This window comes from Archocentrus centrarchus, chromosome 8 (assembly GCF_007364275.1).
Source record: "Archocentrus centrarchus isolate MPI-CPG fArcCen1 chromosome 8, fArcCen1, whole genome shotgun sequence".
Taxonomy (NCBI): domain Eukaryota; kingdom Metazoa; phylum Chordata; class Actinopteri; order Cichliformes; family Cichlidae; genus Archocentrus; species Archocentrus centrarchus.
The window spans coordinates 23,747,447-23,763,495 of NC_044353.1; positions in this window are offsets into that span (position 1 = coordinate 23,747,447).

A 16,049-nucleotide genomic window follows, 5' to 3' on the forward strand; every position below is an offset into this window, starting at 1 on the left:
GGGGGGGGGTGACATTATTGGGACAGACATCATAGAAAACAAAAATGTTCTTGACTACTTCCATAAAGCACAATGAGGTGAAAAAACAATCTTGTTTTGGACCTCTGAACATCATTTTTCTTTAACAGAGAAGACTGCAGATTGTATGCGTTTGCAGTTGAAATCTAACTAAGGAAAATATAGTAAATCTCATGTGGACTACTCAGGATTTTCCATTTGCTTGTATTCATTTCATTTTTTTATTTTCCAGTCAGTGATGAAAACAGCATTAGACACTTCGCATAACAATTCACCACAGCATACCAATAAAAACTTTAAGGGTGTACCACTACTGTCTCAGATTTTTAATTATAGCCTGTGCTTTTGATTAACATGAGCTCTTTAAATAGGTTTTGGCCTATTTTCTCTACATATAACAGTGTTGCTTATGTATATATGCAAGAACACACCAATTCTGACAAAATAGCATCCCCACTAACAGGGATAAAGATACCTGGTGCTACTGCAGGTAATGTCTTCATCTGTCCCTCACAGTACTCTTTCCAGCTGTCCCTGCTAATAAAACACAATCTTTGTAGAGAAACTGATTTTACAGAGATTTTACAAATAAATTTGCTTTTTTTTTGACATTTGCCTGAAAAAAAAATTACAGCAGAAGAAAGAATAAGTGATCAAATAGGAAAAAAAGGTAGAATACAAGGTCAAGCCATCACAAAAAGACTTTGGACAAATGTGCTTGAATATAGTTGCAAATTATGGAAGTGGAATTTTAAAATTCCACTTTTTTGTCATGCTGAGTGCAGCTAAAGTTAATAAAAATGATGGAGAAATTTAAAATAAGGCACTCTGCACCTGTCAGGACAAGCTACACCTCCTCTTACATTGGCCATAAACCCAGACCATACACGGAGAAGAAAAATTTAGAAAAAAAGATCTCCTATCTCCGCAAATGTAAAATCAGAACTACAAAGAATATTCTTGGCAATGAAGCAGAACAAAGACCACTTACCCAGCTTTCAGGGCATATTGTTAAAAATAAAACCAGACATCTATATCTATAATTGGGTTCTATATCCCTTTTTGTTCTAAAGTACTGGACTGCCAGACTCTCACCGAGTCAATTTGTGCCGGCATCAGCTGTGATGTCAACAGGGAATAAAATGGTAATGAAGCAAAAATACACCTGAATGTTCAAACAAGAATCTCCAGGCGACTAATATGGATATGTGGTGTTAAGCTTCCATTTGATCTCATCTTAGCTTTTATAATGTCTGCGTCAAAAGTGTCTACAAGATAATTTGGCAGACAAATATTGTTTGCTGTCGTTCCACCGAGGCTCATTTAAATTTCAATTTGGTGGCAACAGGAAGAAGGGAGAGCGGGAGAAATGTAAGGCAGCGAAGGGCGAGGCAGCAAGAGGTCCAATCACTCATAGATTAGAGCCATTTGTCTCAGTCTGAGGGGCACCAGTTCAATTGTTCCTTAACTGTTTGCTTTGACGCAGAGCAAGTATCGATTTATTTCTGTTTACACAGTAAAGTGTGCCTGCAAAGGCCTCTACAAAAATGAAAAAAAGTATATATATATATATATATATATATATATATATATATATATATAATATTCACTCACCTACCTTCACAAGCACACGGCATCCCATTCTTAATCTATAGGGTTTAATGTGATGTTGGCCCACCCTTTGCAGCTACTGTATGCCAGCTTCAGTTCTACTGGGAGGTCGGGACTCTTTGTAAGCCAGATAAGTTCATCCACACCAAACTTGCTCATCAATGTTTTTATGGCCCTTGCTTTGTGCAGTGGTGCACAGTCATGTAGGAACTTTTCCTACAAAGCTGGGGGCATAGGATTGTCCAAAATGTCTTGGTATGCTGAAGCATTGAGTTCCTTTTACTGGAACTGGAACTAAGTGGCAGTTTGATGAAGAAGCATGATTCATCACTCCAGAGAACGCGTCTCCATTGCTGTAGAGTCCAGGGGTGCTTTACACCACTGCATCCAATGCTTTGCATTGATGATGTAAGGCTTAGATGCAGCTGCTCAGCCATAGAAACCCACTCCATGGAACTCTCTATGCACTGTTCATGAGCTAATCTGAAGGCCACATGAAGTTTGGAAGTCTGCAGGCACTGACTCTGCAGAAAGCTAGTGACCTCTGTGCATTATGCGCCTCAGCATCCACTAACCCCACTCACTGATTTTACGTGGCCTACCACTTTGTGGCTTAGTTGGATTATTTAGTAGCAAGGAAATTTCATGACTGGACTTGTTGCACAGGTGGCATCCTATCATTGCACCACACTGGAATTCACTGAGCTCTTAAGAGCAGTCCATTCTTTAGCAAATGTTTATAGAAGCAGTCTGCATGCCTAGGTGCTTGGTTTTATTCACCTGTGGCCATGGCAATGATTCGAACCCTTGAATTCAATGATTTGGATAGGTGAGTAAACATCTCGCTCTCTCTCTCTGTCTCCCCCAACATATATATATAAAATGTAAACCTAAGACTATGAAGATTGATGTTTTAGCTTCTCATATGGACTCTGTCACAACTGATAGATTCAGTTCCTGTGATTTTATCAAAGCCTCAGCCTGTCACATTGAAAAGACAGAATTTGACAAGCGGTCATGTGAAAAATGTACCGACCGAGTTTTACAGAAGCTGTCAAAGTCATTCAGAAACCTATAAACACAGCTTTTCCCATTCATGTTAGTATTGAGCATTATGGAAACAAATAACAGGTAAACAAAGGATGAAAACGCAACAAAAAGGATTTGGGCTCCCTGGAGCTGGCTAAGCTAAGGATTGTCCAAGAGGATGAAGAGAAAAGAGAGGGTTTTTATTTATTTCTCCACACTTTCTCAACACACAAGTGAGTCATGTCATTATGGATGCTAACAAACAAAAAAAAGAACAAAGAAAATGCAATTTCCAAAGGGTTTTATAACTGCATGCCGCAATTGTGCCCTACGTTTATATTTGTGTGCGTGACACATTATGTGAATGTGTGAGTACTGATTAGCATAAAGTGTGCATATATGAACCTAAATGGGTAGAGGAATGAAAGAGGAACAAGAGGAGAGGGAGAAAGTGAAAGCCAGGAGAAAAGAATTGCTGTAAATTAACTGTTAGCGCCGGCTAAATTGCTGACTCATACGGTGCCCAATTACACCCTAGGAAAGTCTGGCAACTGCCTTGTGTCTAGCCTGCTGTTTAGACTCTTCACAGAAATGTGTTATTTTGAGGATATTTGATGTCCTCTTTTCTAAAACAGCGATTGCAAGTACAGAGCAGGGTTTTTATAGTCAATTGTTTTTAAAAAAAACACACACACACTCTAAAACTACCCATTTTAGATACCTGAAGTACAAATAAAAAATGGAGTCAAGAATACCATATTGTGTACTGGTTCTATTGTTTGTCCATTTGGTCAAATTTGGCAACACAAGCAAAAGAAGGCGTTGGTGCGCATGTTTTTTGAGACTGGGATGTCTGATACAGACTCTGAAAACTAAATGAAAATGAACTGAACCGAAAACAAAAAAGTAAAACGGCACATGGACTTCTAAAACATACAAACGCTAGACTAACTCATATGGAGTTTTTTGATTCATTTCAAACATTTTGTTCATTCTGGCCTGTTATATTAGTCTTGAATTTTTTTGTTATTTGCCCTTGCCATTAAAAAAAAAAAGAAAAAAATGGAGGTTCCAAAAAGAAAAGCCATTAATTTAGCGATGACTGATAAAATGTTAAAGAATTCTTTTTTTCATATTAAAGAAAGGTCTGGCATTCTCTACAGAGAGAATTAGGGAATTCTGTTTTTCCTCTATAATAGTACTGTAACTCCGGGGGAATCAGGACTGTGCATGCATGTATATAAATATATAAATTACCGTTATGTTTGAAATTGTAAATAGCACTTCAAAATTCTCAATTAGCACCAGCTCCAAGCAATATATAATTGGCTTTTGGAAGAGAACATAAAATACAAATATGGGGATTAGGTGTTATCAAAATAATATATATGGATATTATATGAATACACTCTGGTCCAGGCGGCAAAATAACTCCGAGCGCAAAAGCTGAGTTGGAGTAAATTGCCATGGTAATAACATTGCATTCTAAGTCAGGCTGTAAAATTGGGCAACAGTCTCCACATATTGTCAGTGTAGCCAGATAACTGGGCTGTGTGCAACCACCTAAGATGGAGAGGAATGTAATCTGTTGAATGAGACAAAGCTCTAAAATAAAACTCATTTCTTTCCCCTTGGCATTCTGCTTTGTCTGCAAAAATGAGGATTTGCAGTGACTTCTCTGACACTCAGGGCCACTGGTGAATGAAAAGAGTTATTATTCATATCAGAGTATAGTCCACACACACACACACACACACGCACGCACGCACACACGCACACACACACACACACACACACACACACACACACGCACACACACACACACACACACACACACACAGGAAGATACACATTCACCAGCTTAGAAAGGTCTTTTGCAGTTCTTGCTCATCCTTTGCTATTCTCCTTATTGTTCCTTTATGACTCCCTGGGCTATGTGGTTACAAGGGGTACAGCTCTACTTAGCAGCCCCTGCATATTCAAAAAACCCATAATGACAATAATATAAACAACAAAAACAAAACAAAACCAAGAGCAGTCAGACAGTGAGTAGAAGGGATCGCCTCCATTTGTCTCAGCGACTCCTGAACTCCAGACATGATGAGAACAGGAATAAAACAGAAAAAAATGACAAAATGTTCTAATTTGAAGTTGGGATTGTGCTGACCAAATAAACTGCTGCTCGGTCATATCATAAAAAATGTTAAAAACAGGACCATATAAGTGTTTTTCAATAATGTGTTTTTCCAATAATTACATCAAAAAGTACTTTGGTGCTTTTTGTTGATTTGTTATAAAATGCTTAACTTTTATAATAATCAAGTTTTTTTCAAGGACACTGATCTAAAGTCTTAGAATATCATGCAGTGTAAACCTGTAAATTCATCAGTTGTTCATGTTATAAATTTGACTCATTTAAAATGAGAAATATAGTTAAAAGCTACGATGTGCTTTCTTTTAAAATTCAAAAGCCAAACAGATTTACCAGAGCATCCCAATATATTTTTTAAAATAACAAGCGCCCTTCATGTCTGCAGTGTAATTGCAGAGTGTAGAATCCATTAACATTCTATAGAGATTATTCAGTAAGCACCAGTCATCTAAATCATCTAAAACTATACAGGATTTAAACCAAATTAGAAAAGGCCTATTACAAGTAATTAACTTGAAAAATGTTCTGTTATTTCTAGACATTACCAAATAATTTCTGGCCCAGTAATCAATTGTAATAATTTCTATAGTTGTTTTAATATTTAAATTGTGATATTGTGTTTTTTTGCTGACATTTTCATACTCAGTCTGTGCATATTATCTTTAATAGAAGACTGGGGCAGAGAATTAGAAGAAAATGCTCATAACTTCCAAAAATGAAAAGAATAAAAACATGCTATCTGTTTCAAGGAAAAAGCTGTGCGCGCGCGCGCGCGCGTGTGTGTGTGTGTGTGTGTGTGTGTGTGTGTGTGTGTGTGTGTGTGTGTGTGTGTGTGTGTGTGAATTTGGGGGAAAAAGATGAGAATAAATAAAGAAAATATGGACTTTGAAGGAAGAGAGCATGAAAAAGAGGGAATTTTGATCACCAACTGATATGATCTGGCTTATGCATTATGAATGATAGAGAGGAGGGTGACTGGCTCTCTAAACCATCTCACAAAAGTAGCAACAGTTAAGAAACTGAGGGGATGAAGAGATGAATTTGCATATGGTTTTATGGATTAATTCATGGGATAAGCAGCAGTTACTTTCAGCAGAGGGTTGTTTAATTAATGTCAAGAGGTTTTTCAGATGTGCTACAATGATTCACATTAATTTCAGCAGGACCATTAAGACAGCAGTCCAAACTCTCCAAGGAGTTATACCAGCCCCCCACCCCCACCCCACACCACCACCACCACCACCCCCACCCCATATCACGTATATTTCTGAGTGAGCAGGGAAAAGTAGCATCGCCACAGAAACCACAGATAGCACAGATGAAACATATTACCATGGGAACTAAAATCTATGCAATTATGCAAAAATGCAGGAGCTAAAACATATGAACAATTTCAAAAAGTAAAGTTTTATTAAGGCACAATTTCTGGACATGTTTTGGGGTATTTTTTTTTTCCTTCTTTGCATTACTCCTGTTATTATACATCCTGTTTGACATCCATCACGTACAAGTCTGGGAAATAAAATGATGTATGTGGTATGGAACACCAAGCAATTGCAGTAAAGCAGAAACTAGAGCATGTGTTTGCATGTGTGCAGCAAAGAGAGAGAGAGGGTACAGGAGAGAAAAATGCTATACCCTCTCTGTCATAACATGATGGACCTCACTGGAAACACAAACTGACAGCAGAGTTTAATTTCCTCGCATTAAGGGAAAATTGAACATAGTAGATAAACACTGACATGGCTTTTCATCTACACTAAATGCTTATGATTAACCATCAGGCACTGCAAAAATATTCACTTAAACTGCATGCAGCATAAATTAAAAAAAAAACTGGCAGTGAATGTATACATGTGATGACAGAAAATATATGCGTATTTATGTAAAATATAAATGTACAATTTGATATTACAAGCAAAAATATTTATGTTTATATTTTACTTCATATTTCTGCATTTTGGTAAGATTGTATGACAGTTAACATGCTTATAAGTATATATAAGTATTTTTTAAATTAAATAGAAAGTAAGTAATAGAAAGAGGAGGACAGAAGAAGAAGAAGGAAAGTTAGTGAATCTGCAAGAGCAGAGGATTAGTAAGGAGGAAGTGAGGGCAGCTACAGTAAGAAGAGGATCAAGAGTGGAAGGGTAATTTGTCCAGGTGACACACCTGTGGAGGTATGGAGTTGTCTAGGAGGGAGGGTAATGGGCTTTTTAACCAGATTATTTGACACAATCTTGGAGAGCGAGAGGATGCCTGAGGAATGGACACGGTGTACTGGTACCAGTTTTTAAGAACAAGGGTGATGTGCAGAACTGCGGCAACTACAGAGGGATAAAGCTGATGAGCCGTAACATAAAGACATGGGAAAGAGTTACTGAAGCTAGGTTAACAAGAGAGGTGACAGCATTTTCAGTTTCCATATACTTTGGTGTATGGTGCCCAATTACAATCACTGCAACTAATGTCATAAAGAAAAAAATATCTCTAATGCTAAAACTAAAAAAAACTAAAAAATATGTCATCATATTATATTAATCAGATGCCAAGTGTTCAGCTGCTATAAATAAATAAATATGTAAATAATCTCTTCAAAGTTGACCTTACTGTTAATGCTACTGAGGAAGATGGGTCTTTATACAGAGGTGCACATGGAAACACTTCAGTAGTGCAGCTGAAAGTAACAAAAAAAAAAAAGTAACCAAGTCATTCTCAGCCCAAACAGTCTTTCAGCCAGTTCTCTGCTAAAAACCCAAACACACCCATTTCTTCCTCTGCTGTGTGGACATTATGAGTCCTACTCACACATCAGAAGCAAAGAATCCACTCATATTCACTCTGCCTCAAAAACACTCAAAAGCCCAATCCTTCTATAACTGTGTGTGAGTAACAGAAAGCCCATGTGATGAGAGGAAATTCACAGCTTGCCATTTATCCTCAGACAAAAGCGCTGGGAAGAATAAAAGCAAAATTGGAGTGCCTACTGAAGCTGTTGAGAGGGCCCCTAGCCGAGACACAAATTGCTTTCCTCCTTTGCTCTACACAGCCCTAACATGGTTGAAGCCTCATACATCAATTACTAGCCACCTCAATGGAACATCTCTGCCACTGCAGTACCTTTTCTGGTTTAATGCCAAATGAGTGCTGCGCCTGCTGCACATCACAGAAGTCAAGCAGGCAGTACGGAAAAGGCAGGTGCATTATAAATCAGCTGCCCATCCAGAGGAACTAAGTAGCTGTTGACAGGTGACGGCAGTAGCAACAGAGAAAGCTGACAACAGTCTGCGAACTGCAGTGTGATGCTGCTTGCTGATTTTACATACTGCCTTCTTGCACTAATGATTATGTTTTGAAGCATTTTCAGCACCCAGCCTGCCAAGCAGTTTATATTTTATGATTGCTCTCTGTGTTCATTAGAATGTGAAAATAGCCTCACCGCCCCCCTGCTTTGAACAAGCGTTGTGCTCTTACTCCAAATCCCCCATTCCCAGAGACATCTTTGTCCTGGGCAGTAGTCCATCAGAGTCCAACACAAGTGAGAAGGAGAGATGGAGAGAGAGTAAACAGAGAGGAGGGAGCAAGCCATTTTGTCCAGCATGCTTCATCCCAAGCCTTCATCTCTTGCCTGGTTGCCTGCCAGACAAACCAGCAATCCCAAGACACAAGCTGGTCTGTCCTCTACAGCTATTACAAAAAAAAAAAAAACTCTGGTGAGTGTATGCTATATCTGCACAGGCTTTCTTTTTTTTAACTTCTACAACCTATAACTGAGTCCGGGTTGGCCAAAAAAAGACAGGTTAAGAAGAATGTCTAATGTATGAGGCAGTTAGAAGTGTGGAGAGAGGTAATGATTGATGCCTCAGTGCTCACACATTTATGCTAAGTCAGTTTCTATGTTTTTTGAAGAGAGCAGTAATGGTTCTTTGGGCCTCTGGGCAGCTACATCTCATGCTTATATCTATCATACATCCCTGCACGCCTATGTAAGAGCAAGATAATGGAAAAGCAGCAGGTCTGGGGGGTTGACCAGAGGTGGGAGAACATAGTGTAGTATATACACTAACAGAGAAGGCAACTAGCAATTTCAGCATTTGCTTGTTGAACAAGCATGGTGCAGGGGTCTCTGATAAATTAATATACAAATCTGAACTTGCCAAAAGGAGGCCAGGGTTCTTATAAATCACATCACAGCCACTTTAAGCACTCAGCCAGAAGACAAGGCACAAGGAAACATTTTAAAAGCTTAAAGGGAAAGGAATGATGAAGACTTCCTCAAGAGACACCTACAGTGCAAGCCTTAAAAAAAAAAAACAGAACAGTTTAGGGATTTACGTTGTGGGATTTGATTTGATTCCTACACTGGAGACTTTTGTTTAATTGCTGTTCACATAGGAAATCACTCAGCCGTTGGGCAAATGAGCAATGCTCTCAAAATTCTGCAGACACACATATAAGCACACACAAATTCACACCCTCACTCTTACACTATCGAGCTATACAGCACTCATTCAGCTTTCTGATTTGGTTGAAACATAGCCCAAGGGGAAATTAATTCCTGAAATCCAAACAGTGTTCAACCTAACTGCCCTTTTCTGAAAGCCACTACTGCTGTTGTTCCTGCTGGTAGGGGCATGATGGAGATGTAATGAGACTGGAGAAAGATTGCTATGCTGGACATGTTGCAAGAAAGACATTTAGCTAAAGGCAAAGATGTAGGCCAAGACCGGGCATAGTGGGAGGGAAAACATGCTGCTGACGGCAGTGGTCTAAACTGTTATCGCAACACTAAATGCTAAATGTCACTGATGTTATTATACTCTCTGGAGCAACATATCTCTTTGTGCTGAAATAGGTTAATTCCCAAGTGGGATTGTGTTTGTAAATTGCCAGTTTAGTACCATTTATAGACAGCGTGGCATCTATTTTAAGGGCCCCATTAGTCAGTCATAATTCCCTAATGATCTACTGAAGCAGTATGGCATGGTGTAAAACTTCAGCCGCAGAGCTGGTCTGAATGGATAATGCCAGTGCCTCATGCTAGTCTCTACTCGTCTATATACCTTCATATCTGACTTGTGCCTCTGTCAGTCTCTCTTTAACCCTCTTGCCATGCAAAAACATACGAAAAGCTAAGAATAGTGCCTGCACTAGTTCTCATACATTGCAAATTCTAATTAAGTTAACCGTCATAAGAAAAAGTGTGCAACCCAATTGCAGTGAAGGGAAACGCCACAGGTTTACTGTCAAGTACTGTAAATTTTCATCACTTTAAAATAGCGGTTTAAGCTTGACAGGATTTACAGTTTGTGCTTATACTATATTGTATTTTAAAATGTTAGATGATGTGATTGGGTGTATCTACATTTAAATATTTAGCATTTTAAAAATGCAAATGACTACAACTTACTTATTTTACTCAAATAAAGAAATTGTTCAGGTGTGCAAGCTGAGTAAAATAAGAAAAAGACAATCAGCAAATAGAAAAATTAATTTGTTGACTTTTTAAGTTTAAGTTTTTTAAGTTGAATTAAAATGTGCTTTCATGCACTTGATGGACAGTGGTAAGGATAGCTAGTCAACATGTCTCAACACGTTCATGCAGTAAAATTTTATCCATTGAAAGTCTAATTGTGCAGTGTGTTAGCTAAGTCAGTTAGCTGTAGCAAGCTAGCTTTAACAAACTTTAGATAATGTCAGCTGCACTGAGAAACACATTTAAACACACTTATCAAAGGTTTGAGAACTTACCTTATTGTTCTTCTAAAGAGGAAACGAGCTTCCGAAAAGTGGTCAAAACCCGAGCACTGACTTCCTGCCAATCTTCTGCCATGAGAGCACCAGATGGTTAAGATATGAAGTTGGCTTCCTCCTACTTGGTGGAATAATGTCATTGTTTCCTTTGTTGTTACTAGATTGCTTTAAGTTAACATTACTCAGGAGCAATGAGTAAACTGTTATTTTCACCATGCAATTAGCAGTAACTAAATAAAAGCAAGTGAAAGCATATATTTTTCATTGCCTGACTTACTCAATGAAGTAAGTCAGGAAAGCTATTGGAATTTACAGTGTATGAAGAGATTCAATGTAGCCTCAGTGAATGTTATTACGCTTCAGTCTTGACATTTAATCCATGCCAATTTATCACTACAGCAGCCCACCCCGGCAGATACTACTGGGTGGTTTATTACTTCATAGTGAGCCCTCTGGCACAGACAGAGCGAATGACAAGCATTTTTCCCTTTATGCCTTTTCCTGGATGTGCATTGGGGTGGTATGTGTTGCATGGGGTAAGAGGCAAGCTTGTTCATATTTGAGTAAAAAGAGGGAATGGTCAAAAAGGAAACCATTGTTTACACCTTTTATGGCTGCCTGGAAGCTGTCCAAATTTGCTGTTCTAAAGAGATACAGTAATGAATCTCTTCAGTGGCCTATGGAGGAAAAGAGCATTACGAAGATTCTTGAGAGGTTCATTACCATATTTGCTGCATTGAGAGAATAGTTGATGATCATATATATAACCCCAATGTGCAAGTATTCATTACTTGCTTATAAAAGAAGCCACGCCTAATAGGAGCTGAATGCATTCAGAGAGCTAAATGTGTCATATATAATACTTCCTCAAAATCGCTGCCAGCTTTCAGGAGCATCATCTGCATCTCCCGTGACAACAAAAACACAGATTATATTATTTCGTGTCAGTTTCTCTGCACTGCCTGTGTATCACTATGATTGATTTTCAGGTAATTCACTGCAGGATGATCAAATAAGTGTCCTGAAAGCTGGTGCATCATCAGATTATAAAAGTGGTAGTCTGTTTCCCACACAAACCTTGTTTAAGGTGATGCTGACATTCAAGCTGTCACAAAAAACAAGCAAACAAACAAATAAAAAAAACACATGCACTTCTTTTAAAAATAGCATACCTGGAGAGAATGCAAAAAAAATGAACACACCAAAGATAACGCTGTTTAGTTCTGTGGTTTTAAATTACAAATAAAATAGTTGTTTTTTTAGGTACACTGGGTCTTTTTCCTCTTGATATCTGTACTGTATCCACAGATCTCTCCACCAATTAAGGTTTTAAATCCAGGTTTGTAAGTTAATATCTGTGCGTCACCTCAAAGAAGGTTTTTCCTGAACGACTGGAGTCATTATAAATAATGAGCACAAAAAAAGTTTTTTTCATTGGTTTTACAACCGAATGCAGAGAAATCTACAAACTGTTAAAAGTTTGTTTCTATTTTCTTGCAGCTAATCTTGAAAACAGGGGGAAAAGTCCAATTTGTTGTATTAGCAGACATTTTTGCCTTTACACATATTTTGTCTCTGAATCCTTATCCTTCCCTCCTTGCTCTGTCTTCCTGCTCCCATACCCTGCTCTGAGCTCTAAGGCCCATGACCCATCACTTCTGCTAAGACCTCTAAGGGGCCATCCATCACTAAAGCAGCATTGTAACCTGGGGATAGATTTCGTCTTCCCTTGCCCACTCATCAATCACAACGGGTTACTGTGCATACCCAAGCAGGCTGCGAAAGGTGGGAAAGGCCAAGCAATGTCATTCGCTGAGCCAAGAAGGAACCTGCAGAATAGGAAAAAAAAAACACATTTCAACCATTTCTTTTTACAGGTCAGAAATGAATATCCTAATCTTTATCTGAAGTATTTCCTTGTTGATAGCAGCAGGCTATCTTTGTGCATTTACACTTGAATGGTGAAAACCAAATGCACGATTAATTGTGAATATTTGTTTCAATAAAAAGCGGAAGTTGCAGCACAGCCAACTCAGCTAAAAGAGATGGTGTGTTAGAAAGCACTGGCTCAGTAATCTGCAGCTCTGTCTTTGCCAGTGAGCCGGCTTAAACAAAACAGTGTCTTCATTGGTGCAAATTGTCATCACTTCTTACAGTTCGCAAGAAGGTCAGTCAAACATACAAGCAGTGTGTGACTCACACATCAGTTACCTGAAGATGTTATTAAGGAGAAAACAAGAAACCACTGATCAATTGTGAATGAAGGTACTGTGAGGGGGGGTTCACAGTGATGCAAAACAATGCAAGGAACAATGAAAGAGTCCCATGAGAGCTGAGACGAAAGGGAAGCACTAATCTCTCACAATACAGAGGAAAGAAATGGTGATGCAACAGAGTAGAAAGAGCAAAAAAAGGGGGGGAACTGGGAGAAAAGCAAAGTACAGGCACCTCCAGGAAGCCATGTTCCCTGTCACTGACACCTATACAAAGAGGACGCAGTGGTGGTTAAAGCTTTTGTAAAGTCGATATAGCAAAAGCTGAGTACACTGGATGACGGGGTTGAGTCAGACAGTGCCAGGTGTCCTTTTGACATGGGCACCACTCCCCTGAACGAGTGGCTGAGAGAGAGTGCGACTGTCACCAACACCCTTACAATTAAAACCTCTAATTAATCAGAGCTATTTAAAGCAGCCCATTCACCCCCAATGGCAAGAAGCACGCTGACGAGAGGAAAGATAAACCACATATCTTTGCTCTGTTTTACCTTTTTTCTAAGCTGCCCTTTGGCATTATGGCTTTCTTTCCACAGCTATGATATGTAGCTGCTATGCACAGTTATGAATTAAAGAATAAGTGTATGTCATATACAAAGGATATGTATTTTCTTTGTTTCTTTTGAGGAATAATAGATTATTTCATAACAAATTTTTAAATATATAGTATGCTCATACTTTTCATGGTCATTGATATAAGTGAAGTTAATTATGTCCTTTCCCTGCAATATACTGTCAAACAAACAGATAATATGTGATTGAATGTTGGGATCTTGGGATACAAGAGTTATTAATGACTGATTTATGATTAAAAGAGCAGTCATGAAATAAACAGTTTTGCTATTATAATTATCATAACATACTGATTTTATGATGTTCAGCACTGGGTAAAACTACATCCTACAAACTACTGAAAATTTCACACTGGAACTAATTGAACTACACGGCCAAGCTGCTCATGAGACAAATTTAGTTTGGATAATAGAAATAACTGTCAATCTAAATATGTTACAAGTATAAAATAAAAAGTAACAAAAAAGGGCACATGACTGAGCTTGCCTACTTCTTCGTGGATCATTTATAAACTGAAAAAGTTATGTACTACATTATTCATGGGGAAGTACAAAAGAATGTCACCTTGGATGTTACTTACAGTATTCATCAGTCCTCTATGTCACAAGTAAAAATCTTTTGTCAGCAGAGCTATTCACTGTCATGCACTTGCTTACGTATGGCCATGGCGATTCTTCCTGAGACTGAGATCCTTATCCATGATGACGTCGCAGTGTGAGCACTGAGCAATACCCCCCTTTGCACATGCACTACACAAAGGTCAGATGTGTGGTCTAATGAATGCTTTGCCTTTATTGTTGTCAAGGTGAAAGAAACAGGTGATGGAGATGGTTAAAGGGGGTTCAGTTCAGTACAGAATGGTAAGAAAAAAACAAACAAAAAAAAGTTAAAAACTAAGTAAACTAACTTACTGCTTCCATAGGAATTGAAAGGGTAAAAAGTAGCCAAGTGCTGCTAATCAGTACTGGATTAATGCATCTCTGCATGTACAACCACCTCTATAAAAGCAGATGTTTTAGCAGTTTTTGTGCTCTGGAGCATTCAGGTGTATTAACATATTGTCACAATCTTCCCAGGAGTGGATGTCTCAGCCCCACAGACATCTAAGACTCTACAGGCCTCAGTTAGCATGTTTAATGTTAAAGTTCATAAAGTTCAATTAGAAAAAAACTGAAAAGGTATGGCTTGTTTGGAAGGGTTGTTCTCTCTAAAAAGAATATGGCAGCATAGCGTAGCTTTGCAAAGTTGCATCCAACCAAACCACAAGACTTCAGGAACAATTTCCTTTGAACAGACAAAACCAAAGTGCAGATGTTCGGCTATGATGCTCAGTGGGATGTTTGGCAAAAATCAAACACAATATATCAGCACAAACACCTTATACTAACTATGTTTTGTAGCCACAGGACTTGGGCACCTTGCAGTTATTGATTCGAAAATAAACTCCACCGTATACCAAAGTATTTCTTGAGTCAAATGTGAGGCCATCTGTCCAAAAGCTATAGCTTATCTGAAACCGACGTATACAACAGGACAGTGATCCCAAACACAGCAGCAAATCTACAACAGAACGGCCCATTCAAAGTCCAGACCTCAAGCTGATTGAAATTCTGTGGCAGGACCTTAAGATGTGGGCATGAATGAATGCTTGCAACCCTGAATGAACTGACGCAATGTTCAGTTCAATTCAATTCAACTTTATTTATATAGCACCAAATCACAGTCACCTCAAGGCTCTTTATATTGTAAGGTAAAGACCCTACAGTAATTACAGAGAAATCCCAACAGTCAAAACGACCCCCTATGGGCAAGCACTTGGTGACAGTGGGAAGGGAAAACTCCCTTTTAACAGGAAGAAACCTCCAGCAGAACCAGGCTCGGGGGGGCAGTCATCTGCCACGACTGGTTGGGGGTGAGGGGAGAGAGAGACTCTCTCTTTCTGGGCCCTGTCAGTACTCTAGCTGCAGCATTTTGGATCAGCTGAAGGCTTTTCAGGGAGCTTTTAGGACAGCCTGATAATAATGAATTACAATAGTCCAGCCTAGAAGTAATAAATGCATGAATTAGCTTTTCAGCATCACTCTGAGACAGGATGTTTCTAATTTTAGAAATATTGTGCAAATATAGAAAAGCAGTCCTACATCTTGTTTAATATGTGCATTGAAGAACATATCCTGGTCAAAAATGACTCCAAGGTTTCTCACAGTGTTACTGGAGGCCAAAGTAATGCCATCCAGAGTAAGTATCTGGTTTGACAACATGTTTCTAAGGGCCAAGCACAAGAACTTCAGTTTTATCTGAATTTAGAAGCAGGAAATTAGAGGTCATCCAGGCCTTTATGTCTTAAAGATATTCCTGCAGTTTAACTAATTGATGTGCGTGCATCATTTTTTTCCCAATAAAACATCATTTTTTTCCCAATAAAACAAATTTCAGGCCTTACCTGTCAACACTGTTCTTCTGGAAAGTTGGTATCCATCTCAGTTGTTCTATTTACAATAGAAAATCTAAGAAAACTATATAACTATTGCAACAACAGAGACTCTGTGGCACAGGGAAAGTCAGGATTTTCATGCCTATCTGTCAAGGGCCCAAGCAATAATTAAACTAATTTTTTACCATATCCTTGAAAAGCAGTG